Below are 26,095 nucleotides of genomic sequence, written 5' to 3'. Positions count from 1 at the left end.
ACACCTCCTTGTCAAATCACCATCATGAAAGCAACCATCTTCCAGAACTTCTTCCTCATGCTTGAACCACAAAAAACACACAAAAAACTGTCCATCAAAATTACAAATAACAGAAAAGAGGATGAAGAGAAATAATTTTTGTTCACTCCCAGGTTTTATAATAAACCTAAAATAGAAACCAAGTATTTTAGTTTATCTCAAAAGAATAAAATTGGAATTTACTTCAAATGGGAACTGCACTGATGACATTCATAAGAATTTTCCAGTAAATACTCATTCATTAATTAGCTACGCCAGTTTTTTTTCCCAACCATCGTGCTCCAAATTAAACAAAATACCTTGGCCGAGCTAACTGGTGAATGTATATATGCTGTAATGTTTTATCAGTGCCATAAGTGTAGCTAATCTGGCCCGGCATGGCCAAGCGCGTTAAGGCTTAAGATTCGTAATCCGAGGGTCGCGGGTTCGCGCCCGCGTCGCGCCAAACATGCTCGCCCTCCCAGCCGTGGGGCGTTATAATGTGACAGTTAACCCGACTATTCGTTGGTAAAAGAGTAGCTCAAGAGTTGGCGGTGGGTAGTGATGACTAGCTGCCATCCCTCTAGTCTCACCCTGCTAAATTACGGACGGATCGGTGCAGTGGGCTAACAACCTACTCACTTGAAAACCTTGTTGAAGAATCCGCAAGTGATTGCGGCCTTATGTTCCTTGATGGAATCGAACGGTGAATGAATGAAGTGTAGCTAACAATCTAGTTGCCCTTTGACTTTATTCCTTTAAAATGAACACTTAATACATTTTCTGGTTGCACATTCCTTCACACCTAAGATGGTTTTGAATGGGGACTTGTATGAAAAAGTGAAATAAGTGTATGAAACAGAAGAACTGTTGAACAACCCTGAAACTTCATGATGACGAGAAACCCACTTTAAGTCACAATGTATCTCAAGATGGCTGAGAGAAGTATTAAAAAATTTATTAGAATATAGTAGAGTACAACGTTTCGACCTTCTTGTTAATCTAATGATGACATATGGAGGTTGAAACGTTGTCCCTACTTTATTTTAATAAAAGTTTTAATAGCCATAGCAGCTGTCTTGAGATACACCCCTAAAACGTCCTTTTTTCAATTAATACCAATCTCTAAGACAAAACTATTTTACTGTTGTCACAATCCCTTTACTACTAGTAATATTTCTTTCATTCTTCTATCTGATTATTTTTTTCATCATTGTTAACTATATACTTTATTATCTTAATTTTCATCACTGGAACTTAAAGTCTTTTGAATTGTTATGCATTAATTTCTTTCCCATTTGTAGGTTGAGCTTGCCCTCGGCTACTACTCCTACGTTTGTGATATTACAAACCTCATTTACTCCTAGTAATTTACACTATATTGATAGCTATCTGTTGCTTTAAGTCGAGTTTTCAAGTTAAAACCCTACATTTCATACTATCTTCAGCTTTTGTTTTGTCTGGGGTACAAACTTTTGCCTGACTCTATGAGTCTTTGTACATTTCCGTCTATAAATTACCGATTCCTGCTTGCTTCCTCCCATTCAAAATTCCAACTACTCTGCATTAACAAGATGCTATATGAGTAGCATGACAGTTACAAGTCTGTTCTTACCCCTATCAATACCTCGTTCATTGGAAAGAGTTCTTCTTTCAAACCTCAATATGGCCTAGCTACCTTTTCTTCATCTTCGTGGTTGGAACGAGCAAGTCACATGTCCATCACCTTTTACAAGAGCTTGTATCACAGATCCAGTGGTAACTATTTCAGGCCTCTGTGTTTTCATATCCTAGATCTTCTTTGGGAGCTTATGGCCACTACCTTGTGATTTTAGCTGTATATTTTCCTCGCTTTCTAAATCGACTGGTAGATTGATTATCTTCTCTCAATTAGGTTCTCCTCATGAACTGGTTCCTCATTTCACTAATGCCATTAAGTTATTTTTTTTCAAACAAATCCTCTAAAAAATTAACCTCCAGATAATTTTCTTAAACATTAAGTACACAGTAATCTTTTTCACAATTAACATCTTCAAAAAGTAACCTCCAGATAAATCTTTAAAACGTAACTTTCGGGTAATTTTCTTAAAATTACACATCAATTATTTCTTTTAAAATTACCCTCTAGGTAATTTTTAAAAAGCATTACCTCATAAAAAATTACCTCCAGATAGTTTTCTTTAAAATTAATATCTAGATAATTCTCTTTAAAATTAACTTTATGGAAGTAATATTTTAGTTACTTTCTTAAACAATAACTGCCATTTAATTTTCTTACAAAATAGCTTACAAATAATTTTTCTTAACATAACCACTACCCAGTGGCCCAGCGGTGTGTCTGCGGACTTACAACGCTAAAAACCGGGTTTCTATACCCGTGGTGGGCAGAGCACAGATAGCCCATTGTATAACTTTTGTGCTTGATTCAAAACAACAACAATAACCAGAAAATTTTCTTAAAATTACACACTCGATAATTTCAAAATTTAAAATGAAATACATTGGATTGCACCTACGACAGATATCATTTTTTTTCCTTATCAGTAGCTTATTAATTATCTGATCTTCACATCTACTGGCAATGTCAAATATGGTACGGACACAACACCAGGAAATAGTTGTTCTGGAGTTTATGGAACTAATACTGACCGTCCAAGGTGGCAGATGGCCATAGTGTTCTTGGAGGCATGAGAAACTTCATTTCCCATTGTTGAAAGCTTGGTTCACAAAGAATCGGTGTTAGACTGTTCACACGATTTATTTAAAACTAGCAAATCTGTTACTTATTATCTACGGCAAATTTATGTCCCTTCAATAGAGAAATCATGGGCATCCTCAACTATCTGAGGCTTCAATGTTGCGATAGTGTTTCATTCTGGTTTCTGTCGTGAAGGTGTGTAGCAGGAATCTGTAAGGAACAATGACTGAAGCCTGAGGCCTTTGCTTTTCAAGTGCTGAGATTGCAAGATGTGTAGAAGTAAATACTTAGTTACTGAACACTTGCTGGACAATTAGTGGATTTAGGGTAGTAATGTTTACTTCCACCCATTCTCTCTGAAAGAATCTTTGCACATCAAACTCAAGGATTTCACGATTTCCCCTTCAACATATCTGTGCTGAATTAAACCAGCTGTTTGTAGACATGCTGCCATTGTAGTCCATAGCAGACAAGGAATCACCTTATGCCAAACGACAAATGGCTTCGTCAGTAGCCTGCTATTTGGTTGCCATACAGATAATGTGAAGTTCTAGTATGAAGGCGTTGGAAAATACTTCTTGGTTTATACAATGTCCAGCGTATTGGATAAGACATGCAGAGTCACCTTTAACGAATAATCCTTTGACTTGCTTTTATCGCATTCTCATAGGAACTTTCTTCCATTTACAAGTTGTATAACATCTCCATGGTTTACAAGACATCCCCAGATGGTTCGTATTTACAGATCCCCTCTGCCGATTACAGTTACATACACCACATTTTGAAACACAACAATACAACGGATTCCTAAAACAAAATACCTCTTATTTAATATTTGTATTAAGAATAATTGCAACAACAATACTTTGATCAAAGGATGAAAACATCTTTAGATTTCTTAGTAGCATTAGCACGGTCATTAGTTGTTGCTGAAATCTTGACTCTTTACAAAATCAGCAGGTCCTCATAAGACAGGTACATTGGCCAAAATGTACAATTTACCCCATAATATTTCAAATGTTTTTGTTCTTTTCTATTTAAACCATCTACAAATCACTTCTTGGGTATCTTGTGGTTTTGGGAAGGTCTCCAAATCTAAAACAGCTCAATGACAAATTGGTCTATATAAGATTTCAGAACAGGATGTATCATAATTCATCTCTACGTCAAGTATTTGGTTTAATGATATTAGTCGTATTTCACATTCAAATGTTGGTCTTTAAATGATTCGAAAAAGAAATGTAATTATTAAACATAAACTGAAGTAGGTTTCAAAAGGGTTAGTTTTATTTCGTTTAACGTTTCATTCGTCATACGCAATTCGTACGTAACCAACTTAATCGCCTTTGACAGAATAGAAAAAATGTTTCAAATAAGTTACACAAAGATGTGAAATTCGTCAAAATTACTGTGTGGATCTAATAAACTTTTACCATATTATCATATTATCAAAAAATAACAATAGCTAAACATATGGAGAATGAGTAAAAAATATTGTACCCTCCCATGAAAATGGTGTTAATTTGTTCCATCTTCTATTAGAAAACATAAGAATATGAAAACTATACGTTTTTCGTACGCACTCTACGAGATCTGTTCAAATATGATTTCGGATTCGAATTTTAACTCTAAATTTCATAAATGCCTGAAATTTTCATGATTTTAGTTACATTTTTTCATGAAAAGTGTTGTGCACTTGCTGCAATTTGTTAGATAATCTTATTACAATTAGCCAACAAAATAATATTACAATTAGCCAACAAAATAATTAAACAATTTTGAAGTCATTAAGACATATCTTACAAATATGAGAATGCATGGGCTGAGTTAAACCAATTAATGAAAGATTTCAAGCCAAACATTGAAGATTACCTTTTTGTATTACTTAAAGAAGGCGGTCAGTCAATCACTCATTGAAAACATAGAACGTCGATGTGAAGCAGGTTTGAAATCCAAGGGAATATCAACTATATATTCACCTGCAAAACTAGATTTGTTATTTTGAGTTTAATTTTTATGTTTGATTTTTCAAGAGTAATTACTTTGGATTGTCTTGAACTATAACATCATCCTTAGACGAAAGAAAGGTCACCTTGCTAACAATCTTGTGTTTATCAACAACTTTCCCCAAACCAAATCGTTTCCCAACAGCCATGTTACACATTCAATTGGTAGGTCTTACTCCAACAACATTTGGTCCCGAAAATAGGTGTGATGTTAAACAAATGTTATAAAGAAGAAAAGTAAAAAATCTACCTTTAATGTCCTGAGAAAAAACAGACTCATCAGTAGCAGAACTGGAGTTTAAAGGCAGTATACCTTCCAACAAACATGGTTGGTTTAGCTGTGTTATTGTCGCGTAAAATACGTATGGTCATGGGTTTAGCGAAAACATTTGCCAATAACACAGCACCAACAAACGTAAAAAGTCTAAATTTCTACCTAACTACATCAATTTTTACATCTGTGGCCAAATAAACAACATCGGGTAGTCTGGTGAATCTATGTCCACATACAGACACAAACCCTTATGATTTCTCTTGTTCGAACTGCAACAATCAAACATAACAAAAGCAATTTTTACAGAAATGGCAGAGTAAAGAACAAACCACCTACACCAAAGATTCCAATAAAAGAAAATATAAATATAAACCACCATTCTCTATTGATTCTTTATATTGTTATGAATGAAGCGAGTGTATCACTATAGACTACCCTTATATAACCAATTCATTGAGCCCTTGGTGACTGTGTTATTCTTATCAGACTAATTTGTAAATCTGACGTAAGTTATAATTTCTAACACTTTGTTAATGTCATTTCACACTTACATCGTAACTTTCACCCTTTTAATTTTGTGTATTAGTTATCTATGCTTTATTTATTACAATGTTGTTTTGGTTTGTCTATATTGAAACCCGAACTTTCAGCGTTTTAAACCAACAAACTTGCCACTGATGGAGTGGACAGGAGGTATTACTATATTTTGTTACGTTTAACAATAGAAGCTGGAAAACATTAGAAAGTGATACACCTAATACCTGAAGTTACGTGTGTTTTATTCACAAAAAGTAGACAACACAGCGAACACTTTTTCTGGCCCTATTCAAATCACTTATGATAAATATTTGGATATATTATTCTTTATACTAATTAGGACATATTTACTCATCGTGATTGGCTAGAAATAACACATGGTTCGTTGTTGCTCATTTTGCACACGAATCTTGCACTTGGTGAATATAAAAACTTCACGCGCGTGTTTAGTTTGAGTGGAAGTTGTGTTTTGGTGTAAATAAGTTTTAAATTAAGAATAATGTCTGATTCAATTTGTAAATGTGGAGGTATGTTGTGGGGTTTATGTTACACGGTAAACAAACTCAATGTTTGTGTACGAAAATTTTATTGTGTGATAAGAGGACTTATTCCAGATAAATGTTCATTGGTGGTGGTTCAATAGACTGAAAACTACTACTACGTATTTTGTATGTTGGCTTCACATTTTGTGTGAAGCATTGGTTTGGGCCTTTCTTTGCTTAATACTGCATGATTTAAGAGTTTTAATGTTTATTTATTAGATCTTAAACTTCCCAGTTAAATCTTGCTATTTATGATTATTTAACCACCAACTAGTGTTTACGCAGTGTGAAGCTGATAACTGTAGAATGTAGCTCTTATTTAAAGTAAACGCTAAGTAATCGAGTATTTTTTGTTATTATTAAACGTTAATACGTTTAACTACTTAATTTTGTATGATTTGAGAAATCTTTACAATAATAATGCATAAATTATTGTAATATGAACGGTATTTGTAAACTTCTTCAATTTTATAAGTGTTAACTGGACAGTTTGCACCATTTTGTACACGTATTATTACTATAAATCAACGTAATAGCTATAAACACTTGTACTCTTTCTGTTCTTCAAAGATCCACTGTGCACATGCACTAAAGAAGGCACGTGTGGGAAGGAAGGAGGATGTAAGTGCACCACGTGCAACAAGAAAGACGAAACGGATAGGAGTTGCAAATGTAAAGGTATTAACAGTTTCCTTACTACACACCAACACGCGCTTAAAACATTAACTGGAATATGTTGTAAAATAAGATGTTTTAGTAACTACTTTGCTTAGTAATTCTTGCGGCGTGTTGCAGTGGACTGATTTTACAACATAGTTCTACAGAAAAGATAACTTCACTGTCTTCGTTAAGCTAAACGAATAATGCATAACACGTAGTCGGACATTTTGAAAACTGCTGCTACTGCTGTACATGATTGGATACGACATTATAAATACTTTTATTCAATGTTAATAACACTATGTGGTAACAAAATACCTGAAATTCCCTAGTCTCTTACTGTAAATAATAAACATACTTAGTTTATGAAATCAAATGTACAATATCATCCTGAAGCCTTTGGTTTTTTTTATTTATTCGAATTACCAGCTATGTATATATTTAACAAATCTTAAAATAGAAGTAACTATACCATACTGATATCTTCAGATCCTACGTGCACCTGTAGCGACAAATGCACGTGCGGCCAGCAAGACGGATGTAAATGTACTTCGTGCATGAAAAAGGACACCGAGGGACGTCCATGCAAGTGTACAGGTATGTGAACTCTTACTAGTTGAAAAAAAATTTAAGAGTGACTTATTTGTGTAAATAATACTAATAAATAACGTCTAATCTTCCTTTACAGAAGGAGAACCCTGCAGTTGTACGTCCTGCACGTGCAGTAAGAAAGAATGAAGTTTCTCCTACCTATTAATTGGGCTGGTTCCAGTTTAATTCCTTTACTAGATTATTCGTTTATTTTTGTTTTTTAAATTGTTTCCAATATTATAGTTTGTCTATTTTGACATTATTTAACGTCTTTCAAATAAACGTTTACAAACACTTCATTCTCTTTTCTGACCTCCAGAAACTTCGACTGCTGGAGAAGCGTAATTGTTACTTTATAATTGAACGAACCCTCTTACTTTGTAACGATATTGCAAACTCGTTAATAACTTTGTTTTTAAGGTGAATCAAGAATTTCTGATTTTCGTATTAATCTTTTAGATTTGAGGGAACTATTTACCATCAATTTTATTGAATATAACAGGTATAGAACTTGTGCTTTCATTTATTGTGATATTACAATCGCTCATGATTTGATATTTAAATTTCTTTTTAAATGTTTAGGAACTTCATGTTCTTAATTTTACCAGTTAAAATATATTTTAACGTCTTCTCTTTAGGAACATTGTGAATGTAGCCTAAAGGCTGCTATAGGTTGTAACACTTCTTTTGATAAGTTTTATTTCTTGTTCTCTGCTTAATTGTTTAATACCACCACGAGCTGTTCTGAGATGCATCTTTATTCAAAGTAGGATTCTCGGCAATAGAATTGTAAATATATTTCACTAAAAAATACTATTGTCGCGTTCCGTATATGTAGTTTTTACATTATAAATTAAACTCCATCCTTGCCATACAATTTCTCGTTGGAGGAAAACCTAAAACAATATATCATTTGCTAGGTTAAAACATCAGGTTTCTGTCTGTTTGTGAATAATGTAAATCATCTAAACTATTGGTAGTTTATGAAACTCTGACAGTTCGAGGGGAAAAGTTAATCTTGTTTATATAAACAATTAAATATAAAGCTGTTTATTTTACCCGAATAATATCAATAATAATTATTAATTATCGTTAGCTTTTCAATATGTATTAGGTTTTCCTTTTGGTGCTGGTCAGGTTTTTAAAATCTACAACTTCTCAACGGCAGATAAAACCCAAACACAAAGTAAGATAAGTGGTAACAGTGTACTTGGTGATGTTTTGTTTTTGACAGGTAATTAATTATGTAAACAAGAAATTACGAGCCTTGTACGGTTTGTCACTCTTACGTTTAGAACTTGTTAGGTGCATATAATTTTGGATATTTGATATTCTTTGTAATCCTTAAATGTTTTATAACGTGAGGTTGTAACAGTTTTACTGGGATATGTGATGACCGTATTCATCAAATGCATAACGTTTTATAATATATACCTGAGAAAGTTCAGTAGTGCCAAACAATATCAGTCAGACCTACAAATTACACATGATAAAATGTAACATTTACTTTGCCGTTTTAAATATTTTTTGTACACTTGTAATAGACAATGTAAGCGTGATAATTAAAAGGCATGGAAGTTAACTAGATTGTCAGACAAAAGATTCCAGATGACAAAAGTCTCTACAAATGTAGAGATATGTAAGGTCTTCTCAAAGCATGTTAAGATTATACTAAGAATAATTAAAACAGAAATCTCTCAACTACAAGAAAACATTGTTTTTAGCTTTATCAAGTGATTTTATTGTATTGTGTACTAGACGTATATATATTTTTTTTAACAACTAGAAACTGGTTAGTGGCGCACATGTAGTATAAAACAATTATGCTCCTGTGTTGTTGGATTGAAACGTTAATGAAAGAATCCAAAGGAAAGATTTTAATGGAAATATTTATGGGTAACATTGTTTGTTGTGTTTTAAAATTTAAAACATATGGAGACGAGAACAAAAACAACGGACGGTAGCTGCGGGAAATTAAAAATAACCATGGGCGGTCAGACACGTTTCTCTTCAACCCAGGCGTGATTGGGGATTGTAGGACATTTATTGAAATTCGAAAATAACATTTTCTTCGTAAACCTTTATCAATAAAATAAGAAAATCGGGAGAAGCTGCAAAGACTATAAGGAAGAAAGATTTGTTTTTGAATTTCGTACGCTAGACACGGAATATGAGTCCCCGTAGCATTGGAGCCTCAGAATATTAAGGATGCCCATGAATGTTTCTACTGAAGGGAAATAAAGATGTTGCAGAGACTTAGTTCAAAATGCCTCCAAGAACACGAGGGCCACCTGCAACCTTTGATTGTTAGTATCAGTGCCATAAACTCTGGAACAACTAAGTCCTGGTGTGGTATCAGTACCACCATTAGTACTGCCAGTGGAAGTAGAGATAACACGTGAATAATAAGCTAGAATGTCTTATATTTCGTTCGTACAGTTTATTGTTGTTTTGACCAGTGCTGTCAAGGAACAAAGGTCAAAAGTGACATTGGACTAAGAACGTGAGTTTAAATAATAAATTTCAGTACTTTAATTTTTTACTAGACGATCGAGGTTTATAGGTCAATAGTATTCGTTTCTCCAAAATCAATATCGAGAGAAGGAAGGTTGTGTGGCTAAACCCTTTCTAGAAGAACAAACTATCAGTGTCTGTTTAATTATATTCACCAATCTTCCTGTTTTATTTATAAATCAATGATTTTTTTTTTCCATTTTTGAACGTTGTCCATGATTTCAATTGTATACTTAAACATTTAATAAAGAAATCTATTTGGATAAAAACCTGGAAGTAATATAGTAATTTCGATATCAGCATCCGGATTTGAATATTTTCCTCTATGAACATTTTAACTAAGTTTATTTCTACCCTTTAACTGTAGATACTATTACTTTAGTTAAAGAAGTGTTTATTTAATTTCACACTTTCAAGACGAAGATCAGATTTGTTGAAAATACTACCAAACTGAAACCAAGACCGGTATATTTTGTAAACCCAGTAAAATTTTTCCCAAGAATTTAGGTTGTCTCGTTATGTTGTTAAAATACAGACAATGTTTAGTAACTAAAACTGATAGAAGTAAACCAAAATAATGCAAAGAACAATGAAAGTATTTTTAATTTTTTTTCATAACTAATCATTATTATTATTATAATGTAGGGAGTATAATTTGGTAGCCTTAAATGTTATTTTGTTACTGATTCTTAAACTATAAAATCATAATAACATTTCCTGTCCACTTGTCATATTATCCTTTCCACAAACTGCAAATAGGTCAACCTAACGTTCTATTATAATATCAAACAAGCTGTAGAACTGCCTTTGCAGAATGTTTGCTACTGAGCACGAAGGTACCCAAAGGGGGCAATCTATGCTCTGATCAACACGAGTATCAAAACTCTGTTTCTAACAGTTTAAGTCGGTTGACATTCCGGTGGGAACGACTGTTCAATGAAATGCTATTTAAATATCTCCTCACTATATCTTTACAATACCATGCACAGTTTCCTTTTATAACAATATCCATGTAATGACTGAGTCATAACTTCTGGTAAGTCTGTAAATATCTTAATCATTACTTGTTCTTTACTGCACGATTACTCAAAAACCAAAACTTAGGTGTCAACCATTATCGTGAGGTGTATCCTTTTTTATAATACTTGTTAGTCAGCGGTAATGTTTTGAAAATTATAATTCTACTATAAAACAAAGTTACTATTCTTTCTTGCAATTTGTTTTACTGCAGAAATTTAGTTTTCCTTTAAAAAAACTACTTAAATACAAGAAGAAGCATGAATTATCAGCCAATAATAGATAAATAACAAATATTACAGTTTAACCTAAATGTATTTAGAACTTGGTTCATTATACATTTATTCTCTCACTATTGAAACGGTGCTTTAAAAACAATACTAAAATCAATGCTTTTATGTGACATAGTCTGAATATTTTTGAATAAAAGCATGAATAGTAAGTCACTTTACTCCCTAATTTCTATGCAATTAAGCCCGGCATGCCCAGGTGGGATAATGCGTTCAACTCGTAATCTTATGGTCGCGTGTTCGAATCCCGGTCGCACCAAACATGAGCGCCCTGATCGTTGGTAAAAAGAGTAGTTCAAAAGTTGGCGTTAGGTGGTGATGACAAACTTCAGTTACTTTCCTAATCTGAGAAAGACAGTAAATACGTTCTCTGATGTTGAAATGAAAGAGAATAAACTGGAATAATACAAAAATAAATTACAAGGGCTGCTTCATCATTTACTAGAAAGCTTTGAAGAGGAGAAGAAACTGAAGCCCTGCTTCGCCTTTCTTGTAAATCCATTCATGGCTGATGTAACCAGTGATGATTGTCCAAATCTCAAACCTATGGTTACAGTCATCTGCTGTGAAAATGGAACTAACAGAACTACAGCAGGACCTTGGTCTAATGTTGATCCATAAATTCCATTCTACAAATGAATTCTACTTTCTTCAAGAAAGTTCCAGAAAGACAATGGACTGAACTGAAGAAAACCAGTGTACGACATACTGCTGTGAATCACTGTATTTGTAATGAAGTTTGAGAAGTCGAAGCATCGTGCAGTTCTTACAAATCAACATATGACGGAGCAAATTCGTATAGCTTTGACAACATATCAGCTAGAATTTCAACGACCCACAATCAAGATGGAAACTCACAAGACCTCTACCAGCAGTAAATAGTCTGATAATTGTATCAATGTGTGTTTGTGTTAAAAAAGAAACTATTATACGACTAAAGTTTTTTATTAAAATATTTATTAATGTTTTAGATATTTTCCTTCATGTTTTGATCAGAAATTTACTAAGACAAATAAATATTATTACAAATATCTTGTTTTAACCCATTTTATTTTTATTTTGGCGGTCTCATTTAATGTGAATGAAATGTAAATTTGCATATTTTTCTTAGATGTTTTCGTAGTTCATTACCGTATTAAATACGCTTAACATATTTAAAACAATGAGCCAGGACTTTGAAAACATTTGGACTATATATGTATAAACAAACCACAAACATGAATAAATATTATTACGCACATGTATTTTTTAATATTTATGTAATATTTAGGTAGTAAAATGTACATGTAACAATAAAAGCGTGTGTGTAATATTTGTTATGTCTTTGGACTCCCATACATCAGAAGATTATCGAATGTGGCTCTTACAGAAAGCAAGTTCGGCCACTACTGCTATACGCCCTTTGGAATGATTTCCCCTTTCTCCTGTTGGTTATTACGTGCACTCTTATTAATATTAACTGACAAGTGCGAGTTGATGTCCTCCCTACAATTTATATAATAACACCATATTATTTCGTGAATATTACTTTTGTTAACTGGATTCTTCCATTAACATCGTGCTTCCAGCAATTATCACTTCTTCAGAAGATAGTGTAGATATTGTACCGTACTTTTACAGATATTCACCTAAAAGATGTTTGTAGAAGGATTGAATATGTAACAGAAAGAGGATACAACTGTACAAAGTCACTTCTTTCAATTAATTTTATAATAACAAGAAAGAATCTACATACTTGTACACTTACATAAACTTTTTTCATTTTCATCCTTTTCGTTGCACAAAGTGCACTTACATCCGTCTTCTTGGCCACTCGTGCATTTTTCACCACGTGCACATAGGATCTTTAAGAAGAAATGTGGCATAAATTAAGTAAAATTTGATATTTATGTTAAGTTGTACATTAATATCTGATTTAGTCAGAAACGTTACTTTGTGGTTTACATTTAGAAGTCTTAAATGAAGGACACGTACAGACAAATGTTTTACCCAGCTAAATATACACACAACTCTCCCAGTTAACTTTCCCTTGTTAAATATTTAATATTCTAAGGTGAAATAACTTAGACAATTACAGTTTAGATAACTTATAGTATCCTACATCTAAATTCTTTAACCACGAGGTACAACGTTAAAGAAAAGTGGGATTGACAAAAGAGCTACTGAAGTGATGGATTAGTGTGACACGCGCTTCGAAGTTGGTGTCCAGCTCGACATAATTATGCTCTGCTATTTAGATTAGCTTTCTTGTACACGAGAAAAGTAATTACTTTGGATTCTCTTCGTCAATAACATCATTCATAGTCCAAAGAGAGGTCACCTTGCTAACAATCTTGGGTTTATCAACAAATTCTCCCCAGCCCCATCGTTTTCCAACAGTAATGATATACCCTATGTTGGCAGAGAAGGTCCTACTCCAACCACAACTGTTCCGGAAAATTAGCCTGATGTTAAACAAATGTTATAAAGAGGAAAATTAACATATCTATTTTTACTGCTCTGAGAAGAACTCGAATTTAAAGGCAGTATACCTTCTAACAACAATGGTTTAGCTGTCTCTTTACCACGTAAAGTACGCATGGTCATAGGTTTAGCAGTAACATTTGTCAAAGGCACAGAACCAACAAACGTAAAAGGTCTAAATTTCTCCCTCACTGCATCAGTTTTCACATCTGTGGCCAAATGAACAAGATCAGGTGGTCTGGTGTATCTATGTCCATACATAGACACAAACACTTTTTATTTCTCTTGTTCGAACTGCAAAAATCAAACATAACATAAGCAATTGTTTTATAGAAATGGCAGAGTAAAGAAAAAACACCTACACCAGATATTCCAACGAAAAGAAAAGAGAACATGGTAGCGCTCTTTATAAACATAACTGAAAAGAGTTTTAAAATATCTCACACTTTTGGTGATAAACTGGTAAGTAGGCGAGAGTGGTCGAGCTGAGGAGACGTTGTGATATTAAAATTTGCAATAATAAGTTTATCAGTATTTAATACAGCTGATAGCGTAGGCATTTCAAATTTACAATAATTATCTTGTCGGAGAGAAAAAACTTAAATAATGATTTTAATAAACTATTTACCATTTAATATAAACCAGCATTCTGTATCAATTATTTATATTATTAACAATGAAGCTAGTGTATCACTAGAGATTATCCTTATATAAGCAATTCATTGAGCCCTTAGTAATTGAATTATTCTTATTTAACTAACTTGTAAATCTGACGTGAGTTATAATTCTTAACACTTTGCTAATGTCACTTCACACTTACATAGTAAGTTTCACCTTTTTAATTTTGTGTATTAGTTATCTATGCTTTATTTATTATATTGTTGTTTTGGTTTGTTTATATTGAAATTCGACTTTCAGCCTTTTAAGCCGACAAACATGCCAATGATGGGGTGGACAGGAGATATTACTATACTTTGTTACGTTTGACAATGGAAGCTGGAAAAACATTATAATCTGACACACCTAAGATCTGAAGTTACGCGTGTTTTAATTACAAATAGTAGACAGCAAAGTGAACACCTGTTTTGGTCACGTTCAAAACAATTAATTAATTAATTTCAAATTCAAAGTGTCCGAATCAGTGTGTAAATGCGGAGGTATGTTGTGGGGTTTGTATTACATGATAAACTAACACAGTTTGTGTTAGAAGATAATATTATATGATAAAGGATAAAAGATTTTGGCGGAATTGTGTTTTTACCCGAGATAAATATGCATTTGTGGCTGTTTAATAGTAACAAACACTGCTACATATCTTCTTTCTTTGAATGTTGACTTCCCATGGTTGCTGAAGTAGTAGTGTGGGCCTTTGTTCATTTAATACTTCGTGATCTATATCTTGTTTAGTCTTAAATATAACAATTAAATCTTATTATTCGCATAACTTTCCCTAACGACGAAATAGTTTCTATGTTGTATAAAGCTGCTAACGCTTAATGTTTTACTTTAAACGTGACTCATAATCTATGTTAAATGTGGAACTGTACACTATATTTTATGGTACATGTGTTCTCTTCCAATGATGTACTTGTCTTGAATCGAAAAGTGATTTTTTATTATTAATAAACGTTAATTCGTTGAACTCCTTGAGTTTGTATTACTGAGAAACCTTCATGTAATTGATTGTGTTACGAACTGTTGTTCATTTCTTCATTGTTCACCTTTCCTACATGTTAACTGAGCAGTTTGTTGCATTATTAGTTGTACACGTATTATTACAAATGAACGTAATAGCTATAAACACTTGTATTTTTTTCTGTTCTTTAAAGATTCGCTGTGCACCTGCGCTCAGGAGTGCACGTATGGAAAAGAAGGAGGATGTAAGTGCATCACGTGCAACAAAGAAAGATGAAACTGATTGGAGTTGTCAGTGTAAAGGTATGTAAGATTTCCTTAATAGCCAAAGACACTCCTTTAAAATATTAACTGGAGCATGTTATAAATTAACGACATGCTGTTTTCGTCGCTGCTTAGCTTGGTAATTCTCGCGGCGGTGGTGAAATAGGTTATATCGTTATAACACTGTTCTATAGAAAAGGTAACTTCACTATCTTAGTTAAACTAAACGACAAATACATAACCAATAATCAGGCTTATGAAAACTATTGCTATCAATGATAACTGCTACAATAATTGTATGCATATGGCGTTGTCTTCTGTGTCCCTAACAATATGTAATAACAAACTACTAAATCTCCTGGACTCTGTTACTATAAGCAATAAGTATGCTTAATTTATGAAATCAAATATGCAATAACTACTTTGCTCTCTTAATTTATTCACATTACCAGCTTTGTATGCATTTAACCAAAACTTAAAATACAACTAACTGTATCCCATACTGATCTCTTCAGATCACAAATGCACGTGCGTCCAGAAAGACGGATGTCAGTGTACTTCATGCATGAGAAAAGAAGACACTGAGGGAAGTCCATGCAAGTGTACAGGTATGTAAACTCTTACTAGTTAGTATTGAAAAACTATATAAGAGTGACTTATGATATATTTATGTAAATAATACTTTTAAAATAACATCTCTTCTTGTTTCCTTTGCAGAAGGAGAACCCTGCAGTTGTACGTCCTGCACGTGCAGTAAGAAAGAATGAAGTTTCTTCTATCCATTGGGCTGGTTCCTGTTTAATTCCTTTACTAGATTATTCGTTTATTTTTGGTTTTTTAAAGTGTTTCTAATATTAATTTGTTTATTTTTAACATTGTTTAACGTTTTTCAAATAAACTATTTTTACAAACAATTCGTTCTCTTTTCGGAAGTCCAGAAAATTCGACTGCTAGTGAAGCGTGAATGTTACTTTATATTTGAACGAACCCTCTTACGTTGTAACGATATTGCAAACTCTTTAAATAACTGTTTTTAAGGTGAAATAAGAATTTATGATATTTGCAATAATGTTTAGATATGACGTAACTGCTTATCTCCAAATTTATAGAATATAACAGGTGTAGACTTGCTCTTTTTATAGAACTTGTGCTTTCATGGTTTATATCGCAAACGTTCAATAACACGTTAATACTTTCGAAGCGCTTTCGTAAGTTACTCTGTTGATACTAGTACAGCTTTTTTAAATAAATTACAATTAAATACGCATGGAGCCGTGAAGAATATCAAATGGATGTAAATTGCACTTTCTGTAAAATAATGCATAAGACGACCTGCTTGATGGACGGGATAATTTTAAACGTATAATTCACATAATACTACGTAACGACTATTACCTGTTCGGTAAGTAATAGGTTTCATCTGTTGATCCATTAATCATTCCAGAAACTGTAACTTAAATACTAAAAGACATCTCATGCGAATGTCTGTCAGAATGCGATACCTTTTCTACCACTCGCTTTCAACAAGGTGGTAACTGCTGGAAGTACATTTTCAATGGGAAGAATCTTACAAACGCAAACTGACTTTTTTGTTGTTGTTGTTGGGGGTGAAGGAGGAAACTCTTAATGTTATCCAAGACCGAGGCAAAGGCGGCACCCGAGAGAACGGCCAGGTCCCGTCGCAAAAGGCAGAAGTCAAAGTAAATATGAACACGAACTCAAACGACCCGAATCAGGGTCTGGCAATAAAATTGCCTGGGCTGGGATCTAAAAATCTAATGCCTAAATTTTTGCTGGGGGGGAACGGGAGTGCCCCGAGAAAACTCACTTTCACAGGCCAGGCGCCGAAAGTTTTGCCTGTCCTGTGCCCGATATCTGAAAAAGAGAATGCATATTTTTGACGTGAGTTTAGTTCTTTAGATACTTTGTTGTGTAATTTGTGTTTCTAGAAATATATTGTAAGGTGAAATGTATTTTGTTGGTGCACTAGTTAATTTGTGTAGTGATGCCGTCAGTTTGTTTCTCTTTTCTGCTTTTAGATAATATTTGTGATATTTCCGTTAGTTTATTTCTTAGTGTTGGTAAGTTGCTGATTTGATGTATATAATTTACTGGCGTGAATGACTGTAGACTGAATGCAAATCTTAGTATTCTCTTCTGTTGGACTTGGATTTTCTGGGTGTTATTTGACATCCATACTCTATTAGTGGACGGATGTAAGCCTGGTATATTTGGATAATGGTTTTTGGTGAACATTTCGATTGTCTACTGGTTAGTCATTAGGTGTGAAATCCGTTTTCTAATTGAGTGTATATTGTTAACATGTTTTGTTTTTATTTTCCTATGTTAGTTTTGTGTCGAAAGTGATGCCAAGGAATGTAATGTTTTTGCTCATGTTAATGGTCGTATTTTCGAGTGATTTTATTTTTTCTAGATTTGTCCTTTGTTTTTTTTTTATTTCTTGTAGTAAGTGATTGCTTGTGTTTTGGTTGGATTTAACACTTCTCTCCACTTGTTACTCCATGTTGAGACGTTGTTTAGTGATTCTTGTACGCGAGACATGGCCATCACTAGGTTTCTGGAGGTGCTTCAGATAGCGATGTCGTCTGCGTATTGTGAATTATGCGTGTATGTTAGATTTGGGAAAGGTGTATCACTGACGAAAATAATATATATAGAAGTGGAGAGAGGACTGATCCTTGGAGCACTCCTGCGGTTATATTAAATGATTTAGATAGTTTTTTTATTGACTTTTACTTGTGCTGTTCTATCTGTTAAGAAATTTGATATCCATTAACTATAGTGAGATTTATTTTCAGGTGATTTAGTTTGTATTTGATGGCATTGTGCCATACGCTGTCGAATGCTTTTTTGACATCTAGGAATACCCCAATGGTTACTTGGTTGTTGTTAAAAGTTTTATAGACTGATTCGGTGAGTCGTGTGAGGTGATCTGTTTTTCCTGGAGGCATTTTGAGATTCTAGAAGGATGTTATTTGATTCACAAAAATGGAGAAGACTGTTGGAGATAACTCTCTCTCTCCAACAGTTTGCCAAGGCAGTTTAACAGACTGATGGGACGAAAATTATCCAGATTGGTTCTGTTGGTTTGTTTCTTTGGGATCGTGGTTATGATGGCTTTTTTCCAAGTGTCAGGGTAATATTCAGTTGCTAGTGAAATGTTCATGATGTTTGCGAGCTGTTGTAATAGAAGAGTAGAGGTTTTTTCAGAATAATGTTTGGAATTTGGTCATATCCGAGGGAAGTATTTTTCAAGTTTTTCATATTAATTTTTAGTTCAGTTATGGTTATTTTTCTATTAATTGAACTTGATTGTGCTTCTAGCGTCTCGCCAGGGAACCGTGGTGAGAATGAAGCTTGGTTTGTATTTATGAAGTTGTTGACATGATGTTGGTGTTGTGTGTCAGTCGACTGAATTTAGGTCGCTAAAAATAGATTCGTAGTAGTCAACTAATAGATCAGCTTTCTCTACGTCCGTCTTTGCGATTTTATTGTTGTGTGCGATATGTTGTAGCATGTGATTTGTGTTTTTGTCTGAAGAAATACTCTGAAAGTTTTTCCAAAATTCTTTTGGATTATTCTTGATTTTTTTTCTAAGTTTTTACAGAAGTTTTGTCAATTTAGTTTCTTTTGCTGTTTTAATGTTTGCTGGAAGAATCTTATTAACAAACGCACTATTTATAAAATAATATGGTGTTATTAACTAACATGTAGAGGAAGGGCGGTACATCGCAATTAACTCTTAACGGTGCGAATAATAAGAAACTGTCAAAAATATCGGAACATTTACAGCGTCGTTCTTTGAAACTTAATTAGGATGAAATGCGGAAAAACTTCAAAATAACACTGGGTAATATTACAAACTACTTTATTTAAACATTTGTTGAGAACATCGAATAACTTAATATGCTCTATAGTTGTCGCTGTTTGGAGAAGCTGGGAAAAATAAATTTTTCCTTTTGTCACCTGACCTGGACTCTCCTATGATTTTAATATATAGATTTCTTTCAATGATAAGGTTTCATGTTTCTACTTTTACCAGTTGAAGTATATCTTTTAAGTATTGAGACACAAGTGATTCCAAAACACATTAGATGTGCTCTCTTTACCAACATTGTGAATGTATCTTAGAAGAGCTGAAATATATTAACCCTTTAATTGATGAGTTTTATTTGTTGTTTATTACTTATCTATAAGCGTTTAATACCCACACCAGCTGTTCTGAGATGCATTTTATTCCACGTGGGTTTCTTGTCATCAGAATTATAAATATACCTTACCAAAAATTATTACTTATTTCGCGGTCCGAATTGGCAGTTTCTACATTTTAAATTAAACTCCATCCTTGCCATACAATTTTTAAGTGGAGGATAACGTAGGAAACAATATCATTTGATAGATCAAAACATAAGGTTTCTGTCTTCTGTTTGTAAATAATCTAAATCATCCTAACTATTGACAATTCGGTGTAAAAGTGAGTCTGATTGTCTTGTCTATATAAACAATTAAATTAAAAGCCTAGGCTTATTTTACCCGAGTAATATCTATCAATTAGTAATTATACTTTTCAATTTTAATAAATGTTAGCTGAACCTAATCAATAACTGCTATGAGGTTTTCTTTTTGGTGCTGGTCAGGTTTTTGAAATCCAAAACTCCTTAATGACAGATTTGGCCCAGAAAACAAAGTAAGAAATGTTGTAACAGTGTACCGTGTGATGTATTGTTTTTAACAGGATATAATCCAAGAATTACGGTTGAACCTTGGACGGTTATTCACTTGTATACATTTAGAACTTGTAAGGTGCACATAATTTTGGAAAGTTTGATCTTCTTTATAATCTTTAAAAAAGAAACGAAGGTACAACGTAAGGCTGTGACAGTTTTACTGGGATATGTGATCACCGTATTCATCAAACGCATAATGTTTTTTAACATTTACCTAAGAAAGTACAGTACTGCCAAGCAATATCAGTCAGATCTACAAATTACACATGATAAAATATAACGTATATTTTGCCGTCTTAAATATTTTCTGTACACTTGTAGTAAAGAATGTAAGTGTAACAATTAAGATGGATGCAAGTTTACTGCGTTGTAAGATCCCAGGTGTCAAATGTAAAGACATGTAAGTTCTTCTCGTAGCAAGGTAAAATTATGCTTGAAATAATTTTAAAAAAATACATAACTATAAAAACCAAGAAAAATGTATTGTTTGTAGCTTTATCAACTGTTTTTATTGTATTGTATATTTAACGTGTACTTTTAATAACTAGAATATTGTTAGTGGCGTACGTGTAGTATAAAAGAATTGTTCCTGTATTCTTGTTGGACTGAAACATTCCAAAGGAAATATTTTAATGGAAGTGTTTGAAATTATGGGTAACATCGTTTATTGTTTGTTTTAAAAATGAATAATTTAAACATCTGGAGACAAGAACAAAAATAATGCACGGTAGCTTTGGGAAATGAAAAATAACCGTGGACGGTCAGAAACGCTTCTCTTCAACCCAATTATTATTGGGGATTGTAGGAGCATGATTTTGGAGTCTACAGGATTGTTTGAGATTGGAAAATAATATTTTTATAAAGAATAAGAATGAGAATCAGGAAAAGCTGCAAAACCGCTGCGGAAGAAATGTTTGTTTTTAAATTTCTCACACTGGACTCGTAACCTGAGGGTCCCGGCAACACAGAGCCTCAGTTACTTGAGGATATTGTGGCTTTCTCTACTGAAGGGAAATAAAGATGTCGCAGATACTTAGTCCCACATGCCTCTAAGAACCCCAGGGCCTTCTGCGACTTTGATTGTTAGTATCAGTGCCATAAACGCCGGAACAACTAAGTCCTGGTGTTGCGTCAGTACCACCATTGACACTACCAGTAGATGTGAAGATAACGTAATAAGTGACTAATAAGCTAGAAGGTGTTATATTTCTTTCGTACATTGTATTGTTGTTTTAAACTTTCAAGCGTATGTCATGGAATTTCTATTTTCTTTATTTATATCTGTTACACTGTTATGGTGAAATCATGGTGTTCAGCATGTCTTAAGCGTTACTTTGTTCTACATTCTTTATTTATTTATGCTACATAGTAGACGACATTTGTGTCTGTAAGCATAGTCCAGTAACATTGAGTGTATTCAGGTTAGACAGATTGACACTAGAATACATCCTTTTATAGCGGATTATGATACTTACTAGAAGTAACAGCGGACCAGTGCTGTTAGGGAACATAGGTCAAAAGTAACAAAAAACATGAGTTTAAGTGATAAATTTCAGTCTTACACTGCTAAATTAGGAACGACTAGCACAGATAGCCCTCGAACAGCTTTGTGCGAAATTCAAAACAAACAAACAAACAATCTCAAGAGAAGGAAGGCTGTAGGGCTGAATCTTTTCTAAACGAATAGAATCTACCAGTATCTGTTTAATTATATTCACCAGTCTACCTGCTTTATTAATAAAACAACGATTTTCTCCTTTTTAAAGTTGTCCGTGATATCAATTTGATACTTGGAAACTAATAATAAAATTTATTTATATGAAAACTTACAAGTAATATCTTTTAATTCATTGTCAGCTTTTGAAAATTTCCGCAATTAAACATTTTAATGAATAAATTCATTTTTACCCTTTAACTGTGGATTAAACACTTCACTAAATGAACTAATTTTTATAATTTGACACTTTTCAGACCAAGATCAGGTTTGCTTAAAACAATATAAAGCTGAGAACAAGAGAAGTATATTTTGTAAACTCGGTAAAAACCTTTTCCAAGAAATTAGGTTGTCTCGTTATGTTGTTAAAATACAAACGGGCAATGTTTAGTAACTAAAACTAATGGATAGCAAAGAACCAAAATAATGGAAACAACAATTAAAGTAATTTTAATTTTCTTTCATAATTAATCATTATAATTATAATATAGGAAGTATAATTTTGTAGCCTTCAATGTTATTTTGTTACAGATTCTAACCTATAAAATCATACTAACATTTGCTTCCCACCCATCGTATATCTTTCACGAACTACCAACAGTTCTATCAAACGTTTTATTGCAATATCAAGGAAGCTGTAGCACTGCCTTTGCAGAATGTTTCTTTATTATTGAGCAGGAAGCTACCCCAAAGGCTGTCTATGCTCTGATCACCACGAGTATCGAAACTCGGTTACTAACAGTCTGCAGACATACCGGTGGGGATGAGAGTTCAATGAAAAGCTATTTAAATATCTCCTCACTATAATTTTACAATATTATGCACAGTTTCCTTTTATAACAATATCTATGTAATGACTGAGTCACGTTTTGGTAATGTCTTTAAATATCGTAATCATTTCTTGTTCTTTACCACACGGTAACTGAAAAACCAAAACGTAGGTATCAACCAATTTCACGAGATGATGTAATTTCAAACGGTGTATCCTGTTTTATAATACTTATTAGTAATTAGTGGTAATTTTTAAAAAAATATTCTAGTATAAAACAAAGTTACCATTTTCCCTTGCAATTAGTTTTACTACAGAAATTTGGTGTTCCTTTGAAACAAGAATTACCAGCTAATTATAGATAAACAACAAATATTGCAGTTTAACCTTACTGTATCTACAACATGGTCCAGTATACGTTTATTCCTTTTCTATTAGCCCCCCGATAGTACAGCGGTATGTCTCCAGATTTACAACGCTAAAATGAGAGGTTCGATTCCCCTCGGTGGGCTGAGCAGATAGCCCTCTGTGGCTTTTCTATAAGAAACACACACACACAGACACATACATCGTCCCTAATTTAGCAGTGTAACACTAGAGAGAAGGTACTAATCATCACCACCTAACGCGAAACCTTAAGCTACTATTTTACCAACCAATAGTAGGATTGATCGTTTCTTTATAACGCCTCCCAGGGCCACCTTCACTTCCTCTGATGTCATGGATTCCAGAATACGAATCTATTTTGCTATAGATGGTAGTGGGCATCCGTCAAAATTGATGTTACCATTAGCAACATCATAGACATGATTGTAGTGGTCTTTCACCTGATCTTTACCAAGGCTATATCAGAAAGCATTCCGGCCATCCATTATCTCCTCAGCTAGGCGTTTGAGTTCAAAATCGAACATTGTCTGGTACTTTTTAAAATGTTCCACTCAGAGGAGACGCCTCTTGTATGGCTTTCAGGTAGTTTTTGGGTTTCTAATCGCCTGCTTTAAAGTTCTTTCAATGTTTCAAGATGCTTATGAATGGGAAAGCTCGTCAACCCATTGTTTATTCACAATTTCAACCTCCTGCCATGTTACTTCATCGAGTCCCCTCTGATCTCTCAGTTGATTGAGGTACGAACAGAATTTATAACTTTATTCAGGGAGAAGTATTCCTTCTCAATTTAGTGCTCCAAACTGTACAATATCAAGAAAATCTCCAAGACTCATGGACTTATTTGAATCAACGTGGACGGCCGGTTGTACCTTATTGAGTTATCTGAGACTTGCTTAGGAGTTTTTCAAGATAAATATCCTGCACAAAGAACACTTACGTTTTTTGCGGCCCGTGCATACTGCTTCCGCATCCCGGAGGGTTCGTATTTCTTCCTCGAACCATACTACCCTGTGGCATTCTGACTCCTTGTGATAGTATACCTTAGGCGTTTCTGATTGTAGGATGACGATGTCTCTTATGTTGAGATAAGCTCGACCTAGTCTTAAATTTCATGTCGCAGATCTCGCAACCAAAGCTTTATGAATCTGCTGCAAACATGGAAGTTCGCGGATAACGACATTTTGGAAGACGACAAGCGATTGCGTCAAAGTTACTGTCATCTTTTCCCTAGAATTTAAATCGTGCTTGTGCCAACGAATTGTGTTTGTTTGTTTGCTAGATGCACAAACATTGTTGTGCCTGTCTGTTCTATCGAAATATCTGGTCCTTCTCTTAATTTATAATTGCCATCAATCGTAATAATATGGCAGTCTTTTTTTCTCGTTGTGCGAGATTCTATAACTTAAGCCGTCCATCTGTGTGGTTCGGCTACTACTTCCACTGGTAGAAATGTCAGTTGCACCGGTTTCACTTTGGGTACGTGAACATGTGTTGGAATAGGTATCTATCAATGCTTCTATTCCAGATGTCAGGCTATCCTTTCCAGGGTTGGTGCCAAGTAGTGCGGGTTTTACCGCCGCTCTGGCACCCTACAGACGCCAAATCATAGATTTTATCAATTAAACGACTTTCCATATTTTTTTTTTTTAAATGACCTGCTCTGATATAGGTTGGCCAGAGTCATACTTACTCCTGCCGGTTACCCGCGTTTGGTTGAAGTTCTTCACTTTGACATTCAGAATTTTAAGTCAATCTTGTTATCACATTTACAGTTTGTGTTAATTAATAATCAAAATATTGAAGAAATTAATTGAAAAGTCACTTCCTTGTGGATTAAATTAATGAGTATGTTCAAATGAACTGTTGATTACTATAAGCGAAATATATTTACTTTGAAAAATCTGTCAGTAAATTTTTTAAAAGACGTGAAAAAGTTATTGTTTTTCTCTAATTCATTTTTACTGTTTTTTTTTCATTAAAAATCTACAATGTAAACTGCATTCTTTCTTTCATGTGCTTCGTAGATTTTTGTACACATATTTTATACTTATTTATGTCAAATACTTAAGATATCTTTCCTCAGCAAAACATTTGTGAACATGAAATTCAAAACATTTATTTTGTCCTCTCAAGATCCAGAGAACCTCAGTCTATTTGCTTATATTGTCGAAGAACACTAAAACAATTTTCATTATTGTCATGACTTATGCACTGAGAATAACTGGGAATATGTCGTCGGATTTAAAACTCTTTTGAAATATTATACATAATTACCAGCGAAAGTACTCGGCTTCTTTTGGGTCATTAGGTTGATATAGCTGTCATTTTTCCATTTGTTGCCAAGTCGTAAAAGGTTCTTACTAACACCAACTCTGGAACCCTCAACATAATGCTGGCCATTAGAAAATCATGCACTTTGCTGTTTTAAACAAACAACATTGAATGACTGTCCCTGTGCAATTTTAAACTTAAACCATTTCTGAATTAACATACTTTTACTGTTATGTTATCATTATCATCAATGGCACTAATTGTTCTACAAATTAAATGTTGTTAGGTAATGAACAACTATTTTGCATGATTTTTTAGCTAGACTGCATCATTATAAAATGAACATGATGCAAACATGAATAAATAACACAAAATTGCACACCCTCAGGGTTCATCTAGTAAGTTTGTTTGTTTGTTTTGGAATTTCGCACAAAGCTACTCGAGGGCTATCTGTGCTAGCCGTCCCTAATTTAGCAGTGTAAGACTAGAGGGAAGGCAGCTAGTCATCACCACCCACCGCCAACTCTTGGGCTACTCTTTTACCAACGAATAGTGGGATTGACCGTCACATTATACACCCCCACGGTTGGGAGGGCGAGCATGTTTAGCGCGACGGGGGGCGCGAACCCGCGACCCTCGGATTACGAGTCGCCCGCCTTACGCGCTAGGCCATGCCGGGCCTCATCTAGTAAGAGGG

The 26,095-nt window shown here is 33.9% G+C and overlaps 2 long non-coding RNA genes across 6 annotated transcripts in view; both read left to right on the top strand.

Moving 5' to 3' along the window:
- LOC143235586 (uncharacterized) overlaps window positions 1-26,095 on the top strand; it is a 211,195-nt gene that overhangs the window by 127,910 nt on the left and 57,190 nt on the right. The window lies entirely within an intron of this gene.
- On the top strand, window positions 5,908-16,423 carry LOC143235584 (uncharacterized). Of its 5 annotated transcripts, none has more exons than XR_013019319.1 (4): window positions 5,908-6,060; window positions 6,646-6,753; window positions 7,225-7,332; window positions 7,424-7,625. It is a non-coding gene; the product is annotated as an uncharacterized LOC143235584 (long non-coding RNA). The 5 variants fall into 5 exon arrangements; XR_013019320.1 differs by having other exon boundaries at window positions 6,002-6,086; window positions 7,225-7,320; XR_013019318.1 differs by lacking the exon at window positions 7,424-7,625 and adding an exon at window positions 16,227-16,423 and having other exon boundaries at window positions 6,006-6,086.

Source organism: Tachypleus tridentatus, chromosome 12, assembly GCF_004210375.1.
Source record: "Tachypleus tridentatus isolate NWPU-2018 chromosome 12, ASM421037v1, whole genome shotgun sequence".
Taxonomy (NCBI): Eukaryota; Metazoa; Arthropoda; class Merostomata; order Xiphosura; family Limulidae; genus Tachypleus; species Tachypleus tridentatus.
Note: the sequence above shows the minus strand (reverse complement) of the source record. Positions and strands in the feature narration are given on the sequence as shown.